The 13,973-nt window shown below is 38.7% G+C and overlaps 1 protein-coding gene and 1 long non-coding RNA gene across 4 annotated transcripts in view; one reads left to right on the top strand and one right to left on the bottom strand.

Moving 5' to 3' along the window:
- LOC131819550 (uncharacterized) overlaps positions 1-5,653 on the bottom strand; it is a 49,980-nt gene extending 44,327 nt beyond the window's left edge. The window contains exons 1-2 of the long non-coding RNA XR_009349232.1: positions 5,454-5,653; positions 678-785 (exon numbers count right to left, since the gene is read on the bottom strand). This is a non-coding gene — a long non-coding RNA (uncharacterized LOC131819550). The remainder of the gene's footprint in view (positions 1-677; positions 786-5,453) is intronic.
- Positions 5,654-5,973: 320 nt separating this feature from the next.
- The window catches only part of LOC131828746 (bifunctional heparan sulfate N-deacetylase/N-sulfotransferase 3), a 183,133-nt gene continuing 175,133 nt past the window's right edge, over positions 5,974-13,973 (top strand). For 2 of the 3 annotated variants that reach the window (XM_059169713.1, XM_059169730.1), the window contains exon 1: positions 5,974-6,225. The gene's annotated coding sequence lies outside the window, so the exon portion shown is untranslated. Of the gene's footprint in view, positions 6,226-6,786; positions 6,898-13,973 lie in introns of those variants that run through there. The other variant, XM_059169720.1, reaches the window with a different exon arrangement.

Here is a 13,973-nt window from a genome sequence, read left to right as displayed (position 1 = left end):
ATTCTTAAGAGCCAAAAAACTGTTGCTCCCAGAGAAGTGAAGCTTGAATGAAAAATATTTCTGTTACCACCCCAAGCCCTTTAACTAAGTTTAAAAATTTTTTTTGTGTGTAAATACAAAGCTATTACATTTTAAGTTCTAAACATATAATTGAAATATAAAACTACAGGCACAATGACCAACGGAATCTTTCAAAAGTTAACTCTTATACTTTACATAAATGGCTTAAGAAAAAAGAACATTTTCAGGGGCGCCTGGGTGGCTCAGTAGGTTAAGCCTCTTCCTTCAGCTCAGGTCATGATCCCAGGGTCCTAGGATGGAGTCCCGCATCGGGCTCTCTGCTCAGCGGGGAGCCTGCTTCCCCCTTTCTCTCTGCCTGCCTCTCTGCCTACTTGTGATCTCCCTCTCTGTCAAATAAACAAATAAAATCTTTAAAAAAGAAAAAAGAACACTTTCAGATTTGGATTCATTTGTCCAAGCAACACTTATTTATTTTTGTCAGAAAACTGCACTGTATCTTACAGAAGAAAAATAAAATGATCATGAATCCCAGCAATTAAAATGAGACTTTGGAGAAAAATACTTTGAACTTAACCAGTAAGTTCCCGTAATTTCATTCATCTATATGTTTGATTTGAAGTTTGATTTTAAGAAAACTGAAGGAGAGCATCTATTACCTTTTTGCTCCAAATGCCAAAGATGCTGAGAAACACCTAAATTTAATGCCAGGTGAGCAGAGTTTCCATTTCCATTTCTTCTATACCACTGAGGGCACTTGTTCATGTCTGAGGGTAAAAAAAAAAAACACACAAAACTGTATGCATAAATTTTCCCTTTACCAATTAAATTTTCATTTTTTATACTCACGGTTCTCTAATTCCAGTGTTTGGTGGAGAAGTCAGTCAAAAAGCCTCCAGCCTAAGAATATTGGATTTGTCAATCCATTTGTAGGGGGCATCTTAATTTTCTCTGCCATTTCTTTTTTCTCTAACAACTTCTCATATCACTATTTCAAAGACATACTTTCAGAGGAACAAAACAAAATTAACTCATACACCTCTTACTCCTTGAATATTTATTATTTTCTTCAACCTCTTGAAATCCAAGGATCAGATATAATGGAGAAATAGCATACTGAGATGGAAGGGAATATATTCTGAGTTCTTTATGAAGCCTGTTTTCACACAATTTGAGAACAGAATCACCCACTTTATTCTCACAATGAATCTGTCTGGTACTACATGGCATGAGGCCAAACTATAAAACGATGTTTTAATGTTGCAAGCAAGTTCAAAGAAACACCTTAATGAAGTTTGGTCCTGCCTGAATATTAAGAATAGCTTCGAAGACTCAACAGAGCATGTTCTACAATCTGATGATTACTTGTATTTCCCCATATAAGGTGGAACAAAACAACAGTTATTTCAACAGTGTATGCTAAACCTATAGATACGAATACGTTTATACTGCCAGTCATCACCCTAGGCTTGTAATTAACTCTGCAAACATTATGCCTCGCACCTAAGAATTTAAACTAGTTGCACAAAGAGAAAAAACTATTTTTTGAGGACAAAGCATTTGAAATTACACAGAACTGATAGAAAATAATGAGTAGAGGAATTCTTTGGCTCAAGAATAAAAAACATTTAATGACAGGATAAAATAAAATGATTTCCTTTATTGGGGACAGTGTAAAACATTACCTACTAGGCTAAGAAAAAATTTTTTTTCTCTTCCTTAGTGTATTTTAAATGACCACAGTTGTGTAGACCCTGGCCCTAGGGCAGTGGAAAACACAAAATGAACCAGTAAGGGAGGCAGCCCTCAAGGACATAAGAGCGTTGCAGCCATTTACCTGTTTCCAAATTTTGCTATTTTACTTTAAAAAAAATTTTTTTTATTTGGTAATTTACTTAATTGATTGTATGGAGAACCAATTAAAATACTGACTCTTGTATATTTATTATGATTAACATAAAAACAGATACTGTTTTTGAAAACCAAATAATTTATATAATAATAAGTGTTCAGAGGCACCTCGGTGGCTCAGTCAGTTAAGCATCTGACTCTTGATTTCAGCTCAGGTCATGATCTCAGGGTCCTGGGATCAAACCCCATATTAGGCTCTGCACTCAGTAGGGAGTCTGCTTGAGGATTCTTTCTCTTCTCCCTCCCTTTGCTCCTCCCTGTCACTTGGACATACATTCTCTTTCTAAAGTAAATGAACCTTTAATAATAATAATAATAATAAATGCTCATTCTTACAGACCACATAAGACAACCAGTGTTCTCAATAATGTTCTAAACCAGAGGGTTGTAAAGTGTGGTCTCAGGTAAATAGCATCTGTATCATGTATGAACTTGTTAAAAATGCAAATTCTCAGGCCCCACCCACCTCTACTAAATCAGAACCTGAGAATGGGGCCCAGCAACCTGTGATGTAGTAAGCCCTCCAGAGGATTCTGATATAAACTTAAGTTTGAGAACCACTGTTCCAACCTAGTCTATGAAGCTTTAAAGCAATGTTATAGAAAATGAAATCTTCATCCCACTAACTCAACCTTATATACTTTTCAGAGGCAATGTTTGCAACGAGACTTGGAAGCCAGTAAAAGTGATTTTTCTGTGGTTTTCAAGAAGACAAATACCTGATTCCACTTTGCTTCCTCCTCACCAATCATTTTGCTGAGATTTTTGGTTTTGATCTATTTTTACTTTAATATCTCTTAAGACAGTAGAACTGGGGTACACTTCCTTGAGCTGAGTTAGCAGTTCCCAGCTAGAAACATGTTTTCTTTGAAATCTTCACTCCATTATCTTCAGCTTAACAGTGTCACTAATTACTACACTATAAATTCAAGCTGAATATTTTTCAAGAAAAGTAATACACTTACTAGCTATTTCAGACCAGAAGTACTGATGTGTTCTTTATAAACCCCTACATCTTTAGAAACTAGTTAGAATAATATATTGCTTTAATTTAGACATTGAAAAATAGAAGATAACTCTGAAAATAGAAATGACCTTTCCCAAAATTCTTTTATAACTATCACCCTCCACATAGAAGCATTTAGATGAAGGCCAAAGACCTATCAAAATACACAAATAATTTTTAACCTATTAAAATTTTTAGAATCTCTACATCACTGTGATTCAAAGCCTTATTTCAAAGTCACTAAATACAATAATTATTTCAATTTACAAAAGTATTTAGATTTGTTCTTTTTCTCTTCTTAGTGGTTTCTTAAGATACATAATTTACAGACTCTTCCTTTTGCATTTGAAGCTATGCATCTAACAAAAAATATGTCACATTGTCTCAAAGCTTCTCAGAGGCTGCTAGAAGCCTGAACCTCCTTTTTTTTTTTTTCTTTTTAGGTTCCCAGTATGTATGTAAATAGTAATAATAGGTAATAAGCTAAAGGTGGTTACAAAAACTGTGGTATATCCTTAAAGTATAAACTAGCACATTTGTCACATTCAAAAATACAGTATCACCTCATTTGGAGATAATTTAACTTGAGATGCTTCAGAAATGTGAGGCCCTGGACTACATTGTTTTCTTCACCTCTGCCTCACCCACTGTCACAGGTTCTTGGTTGTCTATAACTCTTGTTACACTAAATGGAATACCAGTCTGGAGGAAAAACTGTTCCCTGGCCTTAATATTCTTGGGTTAGAGAAAGAAGATAGGAAGGAAAGGCTAGAGGGGCAATGGTTGACAGAGCTATCTGTTCTATCTTTACCTGTCTGCTGGGCAAGTAAAGAGAAAGGGATATAGGTGGCATATCAATCTGCTAAAACACTGGCCTAAATTTTCCAGGTGCACAGATAGAAATTTCTGAAATAGGGCTATGGGATCTATCTCCTAGGAAAAGTTGGCACTTTCAGATGGATGGCTGGAAGTACCCATTATCCACGAACTGGAAGTAGCAGTTCTTCCCAAAGCGTCAGGAAACTCAATTGTGCCTCTGTCACATCCAGCTAAAGAAAATGCCAGAATACAGTCATTAAAAATACTGAGTATCTTATTCTGTAAAAGAGGTTTTCTATTTTTTGGTTTGTTTATTTTTGTACATGTAAGATAGAAGAAGAAAGAAGTGAATGCCATTCAGCATATATGGACTCGTGAATCTTGTCTGTTTCCTAAAATCTTGTAGAAGAGTATGGCCTCCTATTCCCGCATGAGTACCCTGAAGGGCAGAGAAGTTTCCTGCTTTGCTTTTCTTTTTAAATTATTACCGCCCTCCCACAGCCATGTCATAAATGTTCTATCTTTTCTTTATGATTGAAATGATGAATGCATGATACGGACAACATATCATATGGATAACAGAGCAGGCTCTCTTGAAAGGAGTGTAAAACAATAAACCCAGCTTCTTAAAATTGCTGAATGGCATCAAGCAGGGGCAAGGGGCACCAGCTAAAAAAATAAATAAATAAACCAATTTAGTACATGTCATTTGGCCAGAGATTGTTACCATCTTGACATTTTTGTAGTCTTCCAAAAGAAGTAATAGGTTCAGACACTTCTATAACCTCCATCATGTAGAGCAAAAAGAATATGCAACTTTCCCAGCTTTTTAAAATTCCAAACTAACTCTTTCTGGACACTGGGATCTAATCAAAGGTCTTGCTCTACAATATCCAAATGCCCTCAAAAAGTTAATAAATGGTCAAAGTGTTTAATTCCTGTATCATTTATTTGGGTCTTTCAATTCCAATGGACAAAAATTTCAACTCAAGGTGCTTCAAAGCAAACTACTAATTCATATTTGAATACTGAAAAACAAGGTAAGATCTTGTTTCAGCCATAGCTGGACTCTGAGCTCAAATATTCCCCATCTGTGGTTTAACTTTCCTCCAACTCCCAGGCATGCCTCCCTGAGTATTAGCTTCATTCTCAAACTTCATATGCTGATACAAGAAGTTCCAACCTCATACATCATTCTGCAAAGACTGCATAGAAAAGAGTCTACTTCCTTACGTGGGGGGTGGGAGGTGGTGGCCAAAAAAAAAAAAAAAAAAAAAAAAAAAAAAAAAAAAAAAAAAAACCTAGGACGGTGGCTTTTTGTCTCTGATTGGCCAGGTTCGGTCACATACTTTTCTGTAAACTAATCCCAGCTACCACCGGGAGTACACAACACCTCCAATGGTGAGACTTGAGTCTTGGGTCACCCAGTGAGTGAGAGTAGCTATTGATCTGAAGCAAATGGGCTAAAGGGTGAGGCTGTGTTGTTGGAACCTCCAAAATCACAGGTGTACTGCTTCCATAAACAGGTGTGAGTAGTTGGGACAAAAGACCACAGACAGCCCCTACAAGTTATCGTTAGAAGCCCCAACCTCCCCGACTTGTTAAACTCTCACATATGCTATGTTAGTGGATCAAAATATGATTTTTTAAAAAACCATTCGATTCTCGACTTAAGTTTTGAAGGAGTGCAACCTCACACCTTGTATCCAAAATGTCGCTTCCACCGTTGGTCTTCCACTTGTCTTCAGGAACTGGAGCACTTGGTCTCTGGGAAAGCCGGCAAACAGAGGCACCAACTCTGGTTCACAACCCGGAAGCCGCCCGCCACTTGCTGCCAGGTCCTGTCACCACGACCACCAGCAAGAGCAAGACCAGAGGGAACGATGCAGCCACTTCCCAGGCGGCGCGACCAGTATCATCCTTGGCGGCCCCCACCTTCTGCTAGCAGCGGCCGTCGGAACGCGCCGGCCGGGGCGGGACGCCCGGGGTCACCAGGCAGAGGCCGGGGCTGGCGGATCCTCAGGGTAGACCCTGGCTTGCCGCGAGCCGGGCGGTTGGCGGCTCCTCCAGACCCCTGCTCCCGCCCCCATCCCCACCCCTTCCCCAGCCGGGAGCGCGCGCGGGCCGGGAGCGGGGAGGCGGCGGGAGGGCGGCGGCGGCGGCGCGGCCGGGCGGGTCCCGGGGACGCGGTGCGCGTCGGAGCGAGCGCACGAGTCCCCGGCGCGCCCGCCGCGCTCGCCCCGCAGCCGCTGCCAGCCGGGCGCCGCCCGCGCTCTGGACCAGCCCCGGTAGCCCACCGAAGGCGTCCGCGGGGTCCCGAGGCGGGAGAGGAAGGGCCGTCCGCCTCGTCCCGGCCTGGCTCCCAGCACTGAGTCCCCTCCATACGCCACCCGGACTGCGGGGCTGCCCCCGGGAGTCGCTGAGGCCGAGCACCCCGGGAAGGAGGATCCCACGGACGCCTGCAGCCCGAGGTAATCACCGTGGAAGACGGACGGGGCCGGTCCTCGCCCAGGAGCCCGACCCCGGGGGCTCGGAAGGCGGACTCCAGAATGCGCACTCTCGATCAGGACAAGTTTCTCGCGGTTTGAAGGGGTCCTGAAACCGTCACTAGTTATTATTTAATTAGCCTTTCCTCTTGTGTTTTAAATAAGTTTATTTAGACAGTGGAAAAAATAGCCTCCCGGATGACTGTAGGTTTATAAATATAATCCCGAAAGTTTTGCATGGTGTGGTTATTTGCTTATGCATATTTATTAACCTTTAACTCTGCAGCTAGGCAGAAAATTGACATTTAAAATATTCTTTGAGGAACATTACAAGTTCGCTGTTGCGTTCAGGCATCGTGTTATTTATCAGCTTAGTTAGCATCTGTCTTCCCGAAGTGGTACCAAAGCCTGTCCCTTGGCGACGGGTCTTGCATGTGACACTCTTGCCCTCTAGTGCCTCACCAGCTTGGTAGCAGTTTGATGGCTAATATTAATAAGATGTTACATAACACAAGGGTACTGGGCCAGAACTGGTATTGCTGCCGCTCGTGAAGCCAAAAAGCCTGAGCCGGTGGCAGTGGATGCTGCTGTTTGAGTTTCTTTTATATCTGTTGAAAGTTTCTCAAGCATTTTCGGTGCTTCCAACTTTAATTCCAGGTAAGTACATCTGTTTATTTACACTATCCATTAATGCTCACCCATAAATGTAAGAAGGGCTTTTTAGGTAGAGATGGTAAATTTGTTTTCAATGAATCTAAGAATTTCAGGATTGAACAAGTGCCTCATTTTATTCTTGTAGAAGAAATAGAGCATTTTAATTAAATTAAGTGAGACACAAATATCATTCTGGGGTAATTTTAATTTTCTCTTAAATAAAATTGAAGTATTAAGGAGATGATCCCTTATAATTGTTTAAGATCTCCACCAACAAGTTGTAATTATTCTGCATCAGATTTGTTAAACAGAACACATGTGTATTGCTTGATGGACTAGAAACTTGTAAGCAACATTAGAGATTTAAACTAAAACTACCTGTCTGTCTATACAGTAATGATCCTCAACAAGTCTTTCTATTTGATGCAATTCATTTTATAAACATTATTTAAAATTACACAGTTAATAAAATTACATGCAACTGGAAAGAAATAATCAGCCTATGTATTGAATATAGAAGTCTTAAATTAAAAGAAAATACATGTATCTTCCATTTAACATAACCACATTTTTTCCTCAAAAGAACGAAGTGACCATTGTTTAAAAGCTTTACCTAGATCATCTTCCAACTAGCTCTTCTATTATCTGGAAACTATTGAAGCTTCAAACTCATTTAAAGTTGAAATTTAATTCCTATTCTTTATAAACACATTGAAGTACAGCAACATATGTAATCTGGGAAGAGTTTTAAGAAAATCACTCCTAAGTATATGTAAACACTACGTCTTCACATTAGATTAAAATAGAAATCAAGTATTCAGATACATGTGAAACTCATCTTTAACCCACTTTTTCTTTGTCCTTAGAAAATACCATATTATCAACTATTGAACAATGCTATTCACCACAGAGCAGAATGATATGGAGGACAAACTCTCAAACATCTGATAGTCGGCTGGAGGGCATTTTTCCCTTTTCCTTCAGCTGTACTTCCTATTAATATTGTATTTGAGAAGGAGATTTCAAAAATAAATTTGAAAGAGACTCTTTTGAAAAATATTACTGAACATATCAAGAGGTTTGCCCTAACAGAAACTCTTTTTTTCTTTCTCAGTTAACACAGTATCTACCAGCTCTCATATTTTTATTGTTTTTCTTTATAGTTCCTAATGGTAAAATGGAAGGCTTCTCTCCTTGTATAAGTAAATATTACTATTAAACTGGTCACATGAGTTAATTTCTTCATAGTTTTTAGAATAAAAGATTCTTAGGTTACTAAAGTGTTTCAGATAAAACAAAACTTTTATCTCTTTCTAGAAAGATTTGTTATAGTTGAATTATGGTATACCTTCTCTTTCAGTACATTTTCTTGATGAAACTATTATTTCTGAAGATCACAGCAAGTTATTAGAGTAATTTGTGATGTAACTGAAAGGCTTATTGAAAAAAATATAGAGTACAAGAGATAATTAGGCAGTAAGTTTCATTTTTCTGGACCATATAGAATATATATTCACACATATTCAGTTCAATACTGAAAGAGTTGTTATGAGCTAAAATTTAAATAATCATGGTCAACTTGCTGTTTCAGAATTTTAAAACCATAAAGAAATTACAATTTTTTCTTTCAATTCAGGGAATCCTGCATGACTTCCTTGAAACCTGACTGAGTCTCAGTTGTTCTTTAGTGATTAGTGCCAACTTTTAAACTTACGTATGTATTTTTGAGGTATGAAATATCTCCAAAGAAAACTGTATTTACTTTGTGATTTATATGCACTATAAAAACAGAGAAATAGAATTGGTGATTAAAACACTATTCTCAACTAAATGAATGTCTTGGATTTATAATTGCTTAACAGTTTAGACAATAGGGAAAAACAGTGGAATTTTGCTTTTCCTGAGGTGCAGCTATTGAAGATAAGCATCACACTGCCATGCATGAACTCCAAACACCTGTCCAGTTTAGAGGATGCTGCCAGGCCACGAAAGCAACAGCTTACATTATAATGATAATTAGTATGAACAGCGCTCAAAATTGTTTTATAACTGAATTTTTTCTTAGAGTACCCAATAATTGGTTGTAGAAAACCAATTGGGTTTTTTGTCTGTTTGCTTGTTTTTAATAAAAACTATATTTTTAGGTTCTGGGATGTCACAGTGACCTTTACATTACTCTAAACATTCTTCATCAATTTTCTGTAAGTTGTGTAACTAGAAAAAAATTTTCAGCCTTTTCTTTTTTCTTTTTCTTTTTTTTTTAAATTCAGGCTTTTCTACAGTTAATGTGTATAACAAATTTTTTTCACAAAAACTCCTAAAAATTACTGAGGGATATAACTCTTGATTACTATTGCCAAGCATGAGCTTAAAAAATCAAGCATTAAAGTCTCATACTAAACATTATAGCATTTCAGTGATGGGTATCCATTTTACATACACTTCATTTTTAATTCTTTTCTTTGTTTATAATGTTTGAGGATAACATAAAGCAAGATATGGATTCTAGGCCTTGTTCTTCCCTGAGAGACATACTCTCGGACAACTCCCTTTCTGGCTCTGGGCCTCGATCCCTTACCTGGACAGTGACAGTCTCAGAGATCCTTTCCTATCTTCTTTGTTGCTCAACACTATAGAAATCGTTCTGAAAGACAGGACAAATGGACATGAAAAAAAAAAATAGAATAATGCAAGACTTGTTGATTAGTACTGTTGTCTAAATATTTAGTAATAGACATTAAAGTTTTCAAAATAACAGTTAACCCTCATAAAGTGGTTACTTTGTCCAGGCACTGTTCTAAGTACACATATATTAATTTTTAGTTCATGTAATCTTCAAAAAGATTATCTGAGGTAGATGCTCTAATTATTTTCATTTCACAAATGAGGAAATTGAGACCTTGAGGGGTTACTTACCTTTCTAAGATCATATACTTGCAAATCGTAAAGATGGGGTTCAATTGGAGTCTGGTTCTAACACACATGCCCTGAACCACCATATTACATTGTCTCTCTATAGGTTTTCAAGTATCTGTGCTTGATATGCCTCCTCATAGAATGGCAGTTGCCCTCCAGGCAATTCGTGTACCTCTTCAATCATTTCCACCACTTCTACCCTTATGTACTGCTACATATGAAATGATCATTTATTCATTCAAGAGATATTTACTCAGCACCTATTATTGTGTCAGGCTTAAACCAGTGCCCAAGACCATTACATGTGGTACCTTCTCCAAGCAAGTGTATACAGTCCAGTTTAGGTGATTTCTTTCCTCTCCCATGATAGCCCAATTGGGTTGAGTGTCACTTGCTCAAAAAGATGCCTAAGGTAACAGAGGAAGAATATGTCTGACGACTTTGTTGATGCATCCATAGGAGAGTAATAGAGCAAGACCTCAGACTCCCTAAGACTCCCTATCATATTTCTTCATTGCTCTTCTCTGCTCTTTGGACATTATCCTCACTGCAGATTGACTGCCTCTGCTTCTCTGGTTCATATAATCTTCCCTAAAACATAGCCAAAACTGATCTGTAACATTACATCGTATGATCTAGGCAAACAAGGAGTGATTAGGTTAATACTTCTGTTCCCATGACTCCGAAGAAGAATAAAAACAACAAAGGTTATATTAGATCCTGAAAGCTGCATTAGCGGTCGTCACAATGCCCTGCTATTCAGCAGGCATGGATGCATACGTTGTAGCTCAGTTTAAGGGGATTTGGGAGACATTTTCTCCTCTAAGTCAGAACAGACACTTTCTCTTTTAAGGCAGAACAAAGAGCAAGCAGTAGTGGGGTAGTTTTCTTGTCTTGCCTCATGGGCTGGCATAAGACTGAGAGAGGTGAAAAATATTTTTTTTTCTTTGATAATTTCTAAATTCAAAGAAGGAGGGAAAATTGCAATAGAAAGGCATTTTTCCTTGTAATGTATCAAACAAAGCCTGTGCCACCAAGTGCAGCTATTTGCCTATCCATCCCAAAGGAAAACCACAGTTCTAGGGATGGAGTAGTGTTCTTGGTCATACTCCATGCAAATCAGCATCTGACTTCCCCACCACATCAGGGTTCAATTAACATGACACAGTTTCACACATTCCTTCCCAGAGAAGAATGTGTTCTTAGTCAATTTTTAATACTACTAAATTACTTTTAGCAAATTCATGTAATGTATTTGAAGCCTCCCAAAGCATTTTCAACACTATAAAATACAGTTAATTTTGTGAAAGGGGAATGTTGTCAAGATCTTTTAAATATCTTTCATTTATGTTAGAACCTGAAGTTCTTTAGTTATTAATACTCATTTTCCAGATGGCAATCTTTTTTTCAACATTTCTTGTACTGCCAACTTCAACGTGATTCTATTGCATTTAGAAATTGATTTTTACTTTGGGATGATGGTGGGTGTTAGTGGAAGAGAAAAGATAGGTTACAGTGACAAGTAGGTGCTGCCCCTTGCAGATATCAAAATACTTTGCAAAATGTATGTTTGTATATATTCAATTCTCTCTATATACAGAATGGCTATGATTCGAAAATATAATTTCTCCCTCTGCCTTTTGTTAATGGTATATAATTAAATAACAGCTAATGCTTCCTTGGTAAAAAAACAGATGTTTTCCTTTTTAAAAAACAGATGCATTACAAAGCAACTCTAGCCATGCCAATTTCTGAAAAATATCAGAATGGGAAAAGTAGGTGTTTGAGTAAGATTCAGTGACAGGTAACTTCTGCATGTGTCTGACTTATGACTGTGGTCAAGGTGGTCACTGCCATTCACAGTGTTCATCTTATCACCCTGACTATTTGAGGCCAATGTGACTGGTGGAGGTATGCATTTACAGAGGACAGTTTGACTTAATGACTGCCCTCATTTGTGAAGATAGCTGCTATTTGTAAAAGTTAGTACAGGCTCTCTTGCCATTCATTTAACAAGTATTCATCAAGATGTCCTTACGTCAAGCACTGTATTGGTATCTAGAATATATAGGTGAATGGGTACTGACAGATGCTTGCAATCTCTGGAGAAATATTACACAAAAAGCCGCATGGCTAATTATCCCTATGGAATGTGCTGCGGAGGTAAAGTAGATGGCGATGTGAGAGTGTAAAGAGGGACACCCAACAGATTTGGGAATCAAGGAGGCTTTTGTGAGGCAGGAACATTTATGCAAGGAACCGCAGGATTCAGAGGATGAAGCCAGATGAAGACTTGGGAGAAAACTTCCAGATGAAGTTTGGAAGTCCTTCCAAAGAGGACAGCATGTGAGAAGACCCTTAGTCAGAAAAGAGGTGGTTGCTTTTTGGGAATGGAAAGAAGATTCATTTACCTGGAATTTAGAGAGGAGCACACCATTGCATCAGTCCTGAGGTGTAAGAGTAGGAATTGTTCCTCATAGTGTCTTCTAGGGCATATAAAGGAATTTTAATCAATAAGTGAAATAGGCAGCCACTGGGACACATTTTCTGCTGGGAAGAAACAATTCGATTTGCACTTTGATGCTAGACTGAGAAAAGTATAAAGAGAGCCCAGAGTGTTCATGAGGAGGCTAGTGGTGCAGTAGTTCAAGTGAGAGGGACGTTGCCTAGGAAAGAGCTGTATACGGGAGAGGTGAGGTGAGTTTTGGGAAATGGAAATGAGAGGGCTTGGGTTTATTTAGATAAGCAGAGGTAAGAGGAAAAGCAGGTGTCAAGGATGAGCCACTACACGGTCCGTGGGAAGCTGAAGATGGTTTTAGAGTGTAAATCATACATTCCATTTTAGACAGGTTGAGTTTTCTTGTGACATGAATCCCATGGAGCTGACCAGTGGCTGGTATATAATAAGAAGAATACAGTTACTGTGAGTTATTGTTATTATATCAAGTTGATAGTTCAATTTGCAATCCTAGAGCTCAGAAGAAGGAGGTTGGACTTACAAATAAACATTTGGCATTTACTGGAGCATAGATGGTAGGGAAAGCCAATGAGTATGTGAGCTTATCTGGAGTAATGGGGAGGAATGAGAAGAAGCCCAAGGATGGACGTGATGCTGGGTTATGCCTCTGATTGAGTCTCTTCCTCTGCTCTGAATTTAGCTTCTTGCATCAAAGGGGGACTTCCTGTTCTTCCCACAACTCTGCTTGCACTGGAATGCTTGAAGCTGTCCCTTTAAAGCCCTTAGTGAATTTTTATTGTCCATCTTCAGGATATTTCTCATTTCCCGTGTTATTGATATCATTGTCATCATCATCACCATCACCATCATCATCACCATCATCACCATCTTCACCATCCTACTCCTCATCATCATCACAGGTAACATTTAGTATATTCATTCTATGTGCCAGACACTTTCTAAGAGCTTTTTATAGTTGACCTCATACTCCTCATAAAAACCCTACTAATAGGTACCACAACTATCTCCATTTTCATATGCAGAAACTGCAGCATCTAAAGATAATAGCTACCCACTGCCCATTTCCTACATAGTCCTAACCTGAAAAGTGTTGCAGTTGCTTTCTTGGGCATATGGTATCTTCAATGCAGCCTGTGGAGCTCCAAATTCTGTTCAGCCACTATGAGGTGTTACTTAGCTATCGGCAATTACTTAGCTTTTGAAAGGCCCAGCACCATGTCAGCATGTAGTAGGTGTCCACTAACTTAGCTGTGTTGCTGTTGTTATTACTGTACCTTTCCCTACGATGTTATTTCCTTCGGCATGCCTGATAGGAAATCCTGGTGACGTGGGGATGTTTATAACCAGTCCAACCTTGAAATTTTCCTGTATCTACTCCAGCTCTCCCAAAATGCCTGCCTAAATGATTTATTGATTTTCTAATTTAACTTACACTTCCTTGGTTATTCAGCATATTACTCATCATAGGTCTCCTAATGCAAGCACACCTGTCAGCTCTCTGCTTGTAGTAAAGACGATCGTGTCCATGGAAACTCACTGACATGCAGGCTGGTGTGCCTGTTCTTTAGTCATTCAGAGAATTCTTCAGATCATATAAAAATTCATGATTTTCAGTGTATTTTTGTGAGAGCACTTCGAGAATGCAACCACTGGGTGCCTGGGTGGCTCAGTTGGTTGGGTGTCT

Source organism: Mustela lutreola, chromosome 1, assembly GCF_030435805.1.
Source record: "Mustela lutreola isolate mMusLut2 chromosome 1, mMusLut2.pri, whole genome shotgun sequence".
NCBI lineage: Eukaryota > Metazoa > Chordata > Mammalia > Carnivora > Mustelidae > Mustela > Mustela lutreola.
Note: the sequence above shows the minus strand (reverse complement) of the source record. Positions and strands in the feature narration are given on the sequence as shown.